General features: G+C 38.6%; 1 protein-coding gene across 1 annotated transcript in view; it reads right to left on the minus strand.

The window, feature by feature from the left end:
* Window positions 1-12388, minus strand: part of HMGA2 (high mobility group AT-hook 2) — a 127402-nt gene that overhangs the window by 100262 nt on the left and 14752 nt on the right. The gene's annotated exons all lie outside the window — the stretch shown is intronic.

Genomic DNA, 12388 nt, shown 5'->3' on the forward strand with positions numbered 1-12388 from the left:
TCAGAATCACTGACTTAGGAGGCCAAAAACGATTACACGATCCAAGTGCTCAGGTCACAGACAGCCATGCAGGAGAGGGCTGCAGGAGAGCAGCATCTACAAATCCCAAATGGACAGCTGGATTCCTGGGGCTAGTTTTATTAGAATACAGAAACACGTAAGGTAATCCACAGGGAGATTTAACCAAATTCCACTCTCTACTATCCAAATTTAAGTACTTTCAGCCCCATAATTAAACATGAAACCAAACTGAATTGAGGCAACGGAACAAAAAGATTAATCAATACAAATATGGGGAAAAGCTTCTTGCTTCTACAAACTCTAACTCTATATTCAACAGATTTAAAAAATAAAACCAGCAGCACATCTAAATATTCATTAAACATAACTATGTCCACTCTACTTTCTCTTTTCCCCAATTTTAGCACTTTCAGACATCCTTATGGTCCAGCTCTCAGGGCTGGGACGCTCGGCTTTGCCCCTGGTCTTCTCCAGCATCACATGCTCCGTTCCTCACGTGTCAGTCTGCTGGCCCAGCCTTCCTTTTAGACTGTATCTCTACAGACCTGGCCATTGACCTCTACTGCCTGGGGTCACTGCAACCTCCAAGGTCACTTCCACTCTAAGCAATCCACAGTGTCCCAAAGTTGCCTTCTCATTCAGATATGTTTTGACCACGCCATTCTTCTGTTTGGCACTTGGCAGTGACTATCTTGGGAGACACAAGCCTGCAATCGTCTCCCTTAATGTCCATCACTGGAGAGATCTCTTCTGTTCGTCCATTTCTCCTGGGTCACCTCATCCCTTTATTCCCACTTCCATCACTAGGTCCTCTCTTAATCTCACTCAACCCTGCTTCTTGACTCTCTCTCTCTGCACAAACTCAACACCTCTACTGCTAGAACTGTTTTAATATGTGCCTGTTGTACACCTGAAAGCTGTCGATTTTAGCTTCCAACCATAAGAGCAGATGAAAATGGAAATGGAAAAAGAGTAAATGCCTCAGAACTACTATGTAGGACAAGGGTGACACTGAAGATGGTGACCTAAGTTTTTAAAGTTACATAAATAACAAGACCAATTTATTCATCCTATTATAAAGTACTAAATTTTAATTGCTGATTATATTTACTGCTATCACCTTATGATTGCATGGTGCTTTGTGATTTTTAAGTTATTTTCTAATGTTATCCTCACTACAACCCAGAGGAAGCCACAGAGGATATGATAATTATTCCCCCCATACTGCATATGAGCAAACAGGCTCAACAATGTTAAGTGATTTATCCAGGGTCGTATTGCTAGAAATTCATTAAGTCAGAAAGCAAGTCAGATAGGCCTTTCACTGCAAACCTAGTGTTCCATCTACCATACCATCTGAAGTCTCATTTAGAATCATGATTAGTGAGTTAGAAAAACAGGACATAGAGAGATCTGGGAATGTTATTGTGGAAAAGGAAAAGCTGACTTAATAAATTCTCACAGGTTTTAACAATGACGATACAAAGTGCCATATTTTGAGCATTTACTAGGAACTGGACCCTTTAGCTATAACTGTGAGGGAGGGATTATCAGCCTCATTTTACAAAAGAAGGAATTTAGGCTCAGAGAGGTAACAATGGCCAACGGCTAGTAAGTGATAAGGCCCAGACTCACACCCAGATCTGTTAGACCCGAAGTGTGTACACTTTACACTACCCCAAGGAGGAAGATTTATTTTGAAGAGGGACGTGCCAGATGTTCTCCATCCCCATTAAGAACAAGACAAGAGGAAATGGACTGAGTACCGTATAAGGAGAAATTTAGGTTGACTGCATTAAGACCCTCCTATCACAGGGAGCGTGATTACACTTGCACACCATTACCAAGGGTACTCATGAAATCTCCTTTCGAGATGGTTTTTTCACATATATAAGGAGATTTTTCTACCAAAGATAGTTTCAAGACTATAAATATTTTCTTGGACTCAAAAAAATTCATGAAAAGATAAAACCACAAAGTAAGACACCTAAATTTTCACACAAATTTGAAAAGTTGTGTTTGCCTTATGGATATAAAATGTTAGCTTCCCAAATGAGGGTCTAAATTTTTATTGTAACATATTTACTTAAAAGAATAACAAATAGTAATGCTGAATACATACCACACTATAATACTCCCAGGCAGAAAACACTTTTTTTAGCAAAAAAAAGTCAATCACAAGGGAAATCTTCATACTGTGACCATGTATGGCCAAGCCCTCTCACACTATACACTCTACGTATATTGAGCGTCTCATTAATCCCATAATGTACATAAGCCCACTCGATTTATCACAGCAGGAAACTATGTGGTACAAGTGAGCATGGCTCGAATTAGTTCCTTGTGAATATTCACTGAGGAACCCCAAGAGGTTTCGAGAATGCAAGTAAGATAATAGAGGTTCTGTTCCCATAGGTGTCAACTATTGAAAAGCGTCCCAACTGATCTCCACTGAGAATAGTGATTTAATAGCAAAGTAGATTAAGACTATCTATTAGACAAAGTCACCATTTTATTCTTTATAAAATGATGGATTTTAAACAGTTTTGTGTAGCTCATCAATTGTCTAAATGGGACGCAAGGCAACGCACAAAATCCTAAACCTGGCTGATTCATTAACAAGTTTTAGTGTCCACAAAAAAGTAGGCTACCACTGGAAGAAGAGCATTAGTAAATAGAAACACAGGACCCGCCATTGCCTTGGTTTGATACCCTGGAAACCAGCACTCTATGAATGGCAAAAACAAACAGAACATTGTTAAACTCTACACCACTGCTACGAAAGGAATTATAAGGAGGAGAATTAGGGTTGGGAATAAGTTCATTTTCATCCAATCGGTATAGGAAATATATAGTCCAAAGATAAGAAAGGGGAATGAAGGATGTAAAATCAAACTTGAATTACTCCTAAAAGAGAAATTTAAAAGTTGTTAAGAGCACAGGAGAAGGACAACGGTCTAGGATGGACAGCATTGTCATACACTGCCGTTTCATTCTTTCCTTTAAACTCACAGGGTGCATGCCCAGCATCAGGGACAACACTGCCTGTTGAATGTCAGTCTTCCAGGAAAATGGAGACCACAGAGATGGACATGTTCGTCCACTCCAACCCCACCCCAGATCTGTCAACTGAGAGTAGGCCCAGGCCTGCAAATGCTGCATCAATTTCCATTAGGGAATTTAAAGAACATGAACATTGGGCCATCTGAGAGAAAAACGGCAGGAAAGAAAATGTAGGGACCGAAATTCCGTAATAAGGAAATTATACTCCAGGATCAGCTTCTGACACAAACTGGGTGATATATGTCTTCTCCAACATCAGAATCATTCTGAACAGGGAATGATAAAGACCGCAAAACAAACGGCACTGTATAGAACACGTCGGCCATAATCGTACGATTCCCCGCTCCTGCACAGGGTAATTCTCTCACCTCCCCGGGCCGTGGTGCTTCCTGTAATCGGGTGCTCCCTCAAGACTGAAAATATTTGGATTGTCTGGAAACTTGGCAGACCTGCACTTCCTTTATTGGTAATGTTAATGCTTAAACCTCTAAGTTATGTGACATTGCTACCTATGCTATTCCTGCAGGGACGTGAACCCAGGCTATCGGGTTTTCCCCAGTGAATCCCTAGCTGTGCACCCTGCTGCTTTCTGTGTCACTTTAAGTGCTCCAAATGCCCCTTGAAAGAAGTCAAAGAAACAGATTATTAACTGATTTTCCTCCTTTCTTTATTTTCACGTTAGTACTAAAAACTGGGAGTAAAGGAATGGGAGACGGGCAATTAAAAGGAGTTTTTGTAGGAAAAAATCAGAAACTACCTTAGAAGATTATTTTGTGCCAACAAAGCTCTCTTCTGTTTTTCTGATGATCCAAAGCTGTGACAAAAATTCTTTTAAGGTACAGCACTAGAGTCTATTTTGGAAAGCAGAATGCTATTTCCAGAAGTGAGGGAATGGAAACATTAATATAGGGCAAGGCATTCAACGTCTGTATTGGGCCTGGGTGATAGTGGCTCACAGCTTACTTCTTAAGTGGAAAGGCATAGGCTGGAATTCGAAATTATTACAAACACTGCTTTGATGCCCATAGGCTGTGCTTTTAACCCTTGTGTAGCCTCCTTGAAAATACAAATCATCAGATTAAAAAAAAAAAAAAAAAGCCAAAGAATGCAATTCAAATCCACATTCACTGCTGGGTTGAAACAAAAATTCAAAGACCATGCTTTACACACACTAAAGAAATACTGTCAGTCTATTCGCCAAACGTTTATTAAGTCCTGCTATGGGCCTGGACCTGTACTAACATCAACAACTATGATCTATTGAGTGCTTGCGACACGTTGAGTAAAATTTTTCATGGCTTCTCATTTAACTCTTACAAAATAATCCTATGAAATGAGAACATTCTTACCCTTTGTTTTACACACAGGGAGAGTGTAGCTGGTGACAATGGGCAACTTGCCTTGATAAGCTGACAACTAAACCTGGGCGGTCTGAGCTCTTAATCACGTTGCTGAATTCCCTCCCAGGTCCTAGGTACTGAGGGTCAAAAGACAAATATGATACGCTTTCTACCCTCAAAGAGTTCATTTTTAAATACAAAGGGTAGTGCTATTCAGAAATATTAAAGTATATAATTAGTTGCTTTAACACCCAGTGATTTTAAAGTTATCTGATAAATATGAATTATATTCAGCATGAACAAAGAGAAAAAATAAGATTAACATATATCGAGGTGGTGGCTCAATAGAATTATCCTGGTCTTTCTGCTTCCCTTTCCCCTCCTCTTTGTGGAGCCTGGATCTGATGATTTAATACCTATCTTTTTAAGCCTATCTTAACCAGATAAAATTTGACTCCCTATTTTGATAAATCAAGTATGTATACATTTGATATTAGCCTGATATTTGCTGTGGCAATAATGAGAGAATGTAACCCCAGACCCACGAATACAACTAATTCATAAATTATACATATAGCTAAATTCAAATAATGATAGAGAATGTTATTAGGATTTGGAAAGCAACATAATCACTTCTATGGAAGGACTGTTAAACTCTAAAGAGCTCAAAATATTTGAACACTGGAATTTAATTTAGCCTCACAACATCCAAAGCACAGAGCAGTAATCGAACGGGCTGGCATCATGTTTCCTTTTAGGCTCCCCAGACTAAGCGCCCCAAAGGCGGCCCCCACCTATCTTGTTGGCCTCCAGATCCCCAGGACCTAGCACAGGACTTGACCTATAATACGTCAAAAGACTTCAGCAAAATGTTCAGACAAATGGAAAGTCACAAAATCAAAGGGTATCGGAACTGGAGCCCTAGGTTTTCATGGTCCAGCCAAGCCATAGACAAGCCAACACACAAGTGAACAAGAGAGTGTTAGCAGTGTCTGTCTGTGTTGTCCATCTCACATGCACAGTACTATGTTCAAAGAGATGCTCCAAGTGCATTTTCTGGGTTAATGCATTGAAACCACAGCACAAAGTGATGACACGGCTTTCCTTGGTCACATAGCCAGGGTTAGCTACGTGATCTTTTAACATCCAAACAAGACTTTTTCAGCATCATAAGGCAACCTCCTTTTGCCTGAATTTAAAGAACTGTCATTCCACAACCTGAGTCTAATGTAGGAGTAGACAGTGCAATTCTTCCAGATTTGAACAGGAGCAAAGACTCACTAAGCCAAGCCTGACCTGCAACCACTCATCAATATTGAGGAAATATAAGAGTCTTGCTTCCTATAGCATCCTGAAAAAGATGTCTTATCTTACTTCCAAAATCACATTTATCATAAGAATAAATAATGAATGGAAAACAAATTTCAGGGTCATGGCTGCATTGAATCACCCCAAGGATAGAGTTTAAGGGTAGCCTGGGTGTATCAAATCAACAGATAATCTGAAAGCGTTGTGTCTGCCATTACTCCCAGCCTCCTTCCCACCAAGCCTTTTACCAGAGTTGATCCCTTGTTCCTGGCCCTGCCCCCCAATCTAGTGGAGGTGCTAAAGAACAGTGACATGGCCAAAGTGGGTGGAGGTGGGGAGGGAAAACAAAACAAAGAGACAGGAGGCTGGATCATCTACAAACTCAATAATCTGCTCCTGGATAATAGAGCTGGTTGTAGCAATAAAGGTTTTGTGTTTTGCAGCCCCAAATGCTTGACAGCCCTTAGTTACCGATAGAAGGTTCCTGCCAGGTACTTAAACAAGAGAAAAAGCATAGGTCAGTTAGGCGACCTGTCCAAAGGTACCCAGCTCATCAAAACACAGAGGTCTTTATTTCAGTCCAGGGTAGAGACAGCAGGCTTGATTAAATCCCATTGGCTTGAAATTTTGCCAAAGCTGGTTACATATTTGTGTCAAATATTGAAGAGTTTCGAATCAAGAATTCCTTGATTTAAAACAAAATATTTTAAAATAAAAACAGACTCCACCCTTCCACATAGAACAAAAATGTTCTCTTGAAATATGGAGCAATAGTATTACCTAGCAAAAAAAATACATGTTATATTAACTTTATTTATATACGACATGAGAGTTCCCAATATTTTAGAAATATTTACTGCTATCCATATTCAGGTTTAGGTAAGCATAGGTAAACACGTGTATGGAAGTATGGATAAAGTCCTAAATACATTTGTTGTCATATAAAATGGTCATTGAATTCTATAATACCTGTTGTTTAATTAGATGAAATTGAGATAACTGTCTTGGCCAGGATTTTATTGATCTGATTATTTTGTGTAGAGACACAGGACATTTATCTGAACTAACTCCTGTCTATTACTTGCCACTCAACCACAAGTGGGAGAAAAACAGGTTCTTCCTTGATTATAGTTTAATAAGACCACATGGCTATTGTGGTACTGTGGTACTTGAGCAGTGGACCCCCAAGTCGATGACTCTATCATCCTGAACAGTCAGGATCTGGTGGACGCTGGCCATGCCAAACTGAACTGGATGACCAAGTAGGGTGGGTTATCTGTCTCTTTTTAAAAGACTTAACTTAACAGAATAATTAAGAACAGCATTTCAGTATTCAAACAAATAAACAAAAAGGGTTAATCTTGAATCAAATTATGATCAAATCCAATTCTTTCCTTCTGAGTATGATTTATCTATTAGTGTTTTCATATTTAATCTTGCAACTATAAATAATCATTTTAGTGAATTTTGCAGTAAGCTATTAAAAAACAAAATAAACTTGTCACTTTTCCCCACAGAGTTCTGTTAGGGTTTGCAAAGTACTCCATTTTTATCACAAAATATTGCAAAGGAGATAGTTTCAGAAAATATACTTACCAATTTTGAACATATTAGATCTATCAGAAAATATATATTTTAATTACTGGGGATATATCAAAAACTCATGTGCTTTAGAGGGAACATCTTCCGTTTTTCAAAGCATGTTATTATTACAAGTTTCTAGGGGAAAATGGTTTCGCCTTCACACACTCCATTAGCAGACAGTTTTTGATGTTATATCAAAGTCATTTCTTCCCCTCTGACTCCAGTAAAATGTTACAATTATCTGCAGTATGCAATATTGGATATTCCTTTCTAAACATTAAAGTTATATTTCAGTTTAAACAAAGCAAGTGTTAAATTACAAATGGCTAAAAGTTAAAAAAAAAAAGTAACAAACATCTGGAGGGAAAAAGTAATGGAAATGAAAACCTAACATTTTAACTTCAACATGAGATTTCCAGGTTCCTCAATACATTAATGCGTGGGCTCTTTAGAGGAAATCCAAAGAGTTTCAATCCACCTAGTTGTAACAGATTTTATTCTGATTTAGTTTCCCTACTTGATCTTCAAATCATCACTTAAGTTTCTAGATTTCTACAAACTTGGAAAAACAAAAAGCCCTTGTTGCCTATCTAGAATTCTCACATGTTTGACTAGCAAATGAAATTACATCACTTTCCTGTGTATCACAAGCTCTTTAATAAAAGAAAGACAACTGCCCCCCCAAAAGAGATGGAATGGAAATGCATATTTTTAAATCGACGTACTGCACACACCCCACTACCAAATAAAGAGAATCGGCAACTCAAGAAAACAGCTGGGGTTTGTAAGTAACTTTCTAGTGACCAATTGAAGTTAAGCTTCAGCATCTGGTCCTTGGGTCAATTTCTAGGTCAATCTCAGTATATCCAGAATGATTTTTTTTTCTTTAAAAATCATTAATTCATATTGGGGATTATTTCCCTTCTGTTGTTCATTTCCTTTCTCATAAAATATTCTGAAAACAAAACACCTAAAAACATCCCTTGTTCCCACTGATTTATTCTTCATTATTTGGTCCTTGCTTCTTTTCCTCCAGAAGCACAAGTTGCTTCACCAAGCAACATCTGGATGGAGCATTTCATATGCAAGGTTAACATCTTTGTTATTTCATTGTATTCTTGAGCCTTAGTTCCACTCTCTAAAACTTTTTCCAAATATTTTCCCATCACTAAATCAGTTATGTGATGAGCTCTTTTCCTAGGCAAAAGCTGAAAACTGCAAATATTAAATGCCTAGTTTCAATTGGCAGAAGGACTGACTAATGGAATTCTTTATAGGTTCTAAGAAACTAGAACATCTCTGCACGTACATATTGAAACAGCAAACAGCAGAAATACTACTTTTCAAACTGATGAACAACACATGACACCAAACCTCTACAATTAGAAGAAAGGCTTATAAGCTGCAATGTAAAATATTCCTCTTAGCTGCAAATAGATTTAAAATGTACTTCAGTGTTATTTATAAGCAATTCTTAAGCTTGATGTTATTCAGCATAGATATATTGAGGCCATAATGATACCATCCAGGGTACTTGGTTATTTTGACCCATAACTGCTACTCCCACTGTAGCTATGAGTAGTTAGGGTTCAGAAATCTATGAAGATATTTAGGTGATATCTACATGAAAGTATACAGTGGAACTCATCATAATTTCTAACATTTACTGAGCACTTTCTATGCACCATGCCCTTTACTAAGTCATTGTATGCATTATCTTAATTAAACCTCACAACAACTCTATGAGAAATGTAGTGCTCTCCCCACCTTTTTAAAGATGGGGAAAACTGGACCTTTAAAAGGTCATGTAATTTGCTCAAGATTCCACAGTTAGTCAAGTGACGGGCCATCTGAGTCCAGATACTGAGCTCCCAACTATAAGACCAGGAGAAAAGTTAGTGCCTACTTCTCTCTCCTCCCTCCATACTAAAGAAACAAAATGTGAAAGTACAGACAAGCTCAACAAAATAACAGATCTGAAATCTAACTCAAACTCAGGAAAAAAAAAAATGCAAAGGAGAATATAGTTAACAATAGAAGTGGTCTTAACCCAAATCTAGTTAATGTCTCACTGGATTAGCCAACACTCCATCCCCTGCAGGAGCAAGACCGGCACAAATTTCTCTCCTACATCTGCATACTTTTGGTTAATCAACTTTTGAGTAACCTACCAACTATGAATCCCAATCACATCAGGTGAGGGGGTTATACTGCAGGTATTTTTTTCCAGGCTTGTTACACGACACTATATGATTTACAAGACATCTTTTTAAAAGCAAAAGAACTTTAAAGCAAAACAAAACAGCCCAAAAGAATAAAAGAGAAGCAATTTGGCTTTTAGGCCATGTACCTAGTAAATCCAGTCGGTTCAAAAATATATCTCTAATACAAGGAAATCAGTCAATGACACTGTTGGAAAGAATTGAACTTACTGTAAAGTACAAGCCCATTTCCTATGGAAAATGCAGTAATTTATTTCTTTAGTACAAGCTTTCCAGTAAAGAATGACATTGAACTGAATGCCTGGCTGTGACTGGCTGCATACTCTACCCAACAGAATATATCCTAGCAAAGAGGGAACACACTGTCTAGAAAAAATATACAACTTCCTTTTATTTCCGCTTCTAAGTAGAACAACTCTTCTTTGGAGACCAAATGAGGGACTTGTAACAATTCACTACACAATATTTTCCATTCTCACAGCCAGTAAAAATTAGAAACCATGAGAGTCAATGAGGATGGTCCAATTATTCCCAGAAAGGCAAGAGTTTCTATGGTGGTGCCTCACATGGGCTTCTTATCCAGCACAAAGATCAGATGCTAGAATCCAGATATCCCCCAAAGGAGCAAGAATCCATTGAGAAAAAACATATAGATCCTTTAATTACTCCATATTTTATTCTAGCGTGGCTGAGACATTGGCTGTGTGAGGATGAGTGGTGGGAAATAATGCCATATAGGTGGCTATAGACTGTGGGGACCTCAAAGTGCTAGGTAGGTTGTAATTAATTCAGTGGCCAGCTGTGGACCCACAGAAAGTTTCTGAGAAGTGACATGACCATCACCTGCAGAGGTTAACTGGTGAACATTATAGGATAGACCAAAGGCAGAAGAGATGAGAGGCTGAAAGGCTAGTTAAGAGGCAAGATATGGAAGCAACCTAAGAGTCTGTCTACAGCTGAATGCATAAAAGAGATGTCATATATATATATATATGACAAACACAGACACACACACACACAATGGAATATTATTCAGCCACGAGAAAGAAGGAAATCCTGCCCTTCACCACAACATGGATGGACCTGGAGGGTATTATGCTAAGTGAGATAAGTCAGACAGAGAAAGACAAATACTGTATGATCTCACTTATATATGGAATCTAAAAAAAGTTAAACTTAGAGAAACAGACAGTAGAATGGTGGTTGCCAGGGGTTGGGGCATGGGAGAAATGAGATGTTGGTTAAAGGGTACAAACTTCCTGTTATAAGTTCTGGGGAGCTGGCATGGTGACTACAGTTAATAATATTGTATTATATACTCGAACATTGCTAAGAGAGTAAACCTTAAATGTTCTCACCACAAAAAAAAGAAATGATCATTACGTGAGGTGATAGAGGTGTTAACTAATGCTACTATGGTATTCATTTTGCAATATATAAGTATCAAACTAACAGGTTGCATTCCTTAAACATACACAATGTTACATGTCAATTATATCTCAGTACAGCTGGGGAAAAAAAGAGGCCACACCTGATGGAAGCTGTTGAGCTGGTCAACCTTTATTGTATCTGCTTACAATGTATTTCATTTCATTTTAGCAACATTAATCTCATGACTTCAAAGAACCTATCTATTTTCTAGTACGTTGCCTATTAGGAAGTTTATACAGGTCTTTCTTACTGGTTAGTTCAACGGGATATGATGTCTTTTCAAAGTCCTGAGGCTTAGAAAATGGCAGACCTATACTGGATATGTATGCCAACACCAACTTAGTCATGAGTGTGCTCACTAGAGGATGAGGGAAGTAGCACTTTTTAACTTCTGAGACTAAGTCAAAAAAGGCCTTGAAGCTTCTCTTCATTTGCCAGAACATTCTCTCTGGGAGCCTTGAGTGCATGTCAGAAGGCTGACTACCTACCCTGAGACCACTAAGCTGGAAAGGTCATGCGTGTGGGTGCTCCAGTGGACACTCCCAGACGCACCCAGACTTTAAGCCAATCCTGCAACTGCACCAGACCCGTGAGTGAAGAAACCTCCAGATTCTAGACCCCAAGCACTACAGTCACCCCCAGCTGCCTGAGCCCTCCCAGCAGAGGCCTCGGACATCCTGAAGCAGAGACAAGCCTTTCTGCTGTGCCCTGTCCATATTCCCAACTCAAAGAAGCCATGAGCATAATAAAATAGCTTTTTCCTCCCACCTTATTAAGTTTTGGGGTGGCTGCTTAAGCAGTAATAGGTAACTGGAACCATATGTACAACAAGAGAGGTGACAAACCCACTGGTTATGTAGCCCATACCTGTAATATGATACTTAGTTCTGGGTGACATATTTCAAAAGATTAAAAAACAAACATACTCAGAAGAAAATAACAGGAATGTTCCTTTATGGGAAAAAATGGAAAGGACTGGAGATATTCAAACCAGAAAAGAGAACAAAGGGTATCTGTTAATTGTCTCCAGATATTTGAAGGGCTATCATGAGTAAAAGTAAAAACGATTATTCTGTATATTCCCAGGCAGGAGGCCTAGGGACAGTGAGCAGAAGCTACAGAGAGTCAGATGGAAGAATTTTCTAATGTTCAGAGCTTTCTAGGAAGGAAGGGGCAGCCTGAACAGGTAGTGAGTTCTCTAACATTAAAGGTAATCAAGCTTAGTCTAGATGATCACCAGCTGGTGGGTAGGTTTGGAGAGAATTCATTTATTGACCAGAAGGTTGAATGAAATGCTCTTACTTTAAGGTGACACTGTAACACTGAGATGTTTTTAATGTAAAGATATCCCCATTTCCATGTGCTAAGAAATCTAATCCCAACACATGTTGAGCAGAGGAAAAAAATACAAGATGAATA

Source organism: Diceros bicornis, chromosome 17 (genome assembly GCF_020826845.1).
Source record: "Diceros bicornis minor isolate mBicDic1 chromosome 17, mDicBic1.mat.cur, whole genome shotgun sequence".
NCBI classification, from domain to species: domain Eukaryota; kingdom Metazoa; phylum Chordata; class Mammalia; order Perissodactyla; family Rhinocerotidae; genus Diceros; species Diceros bicornis.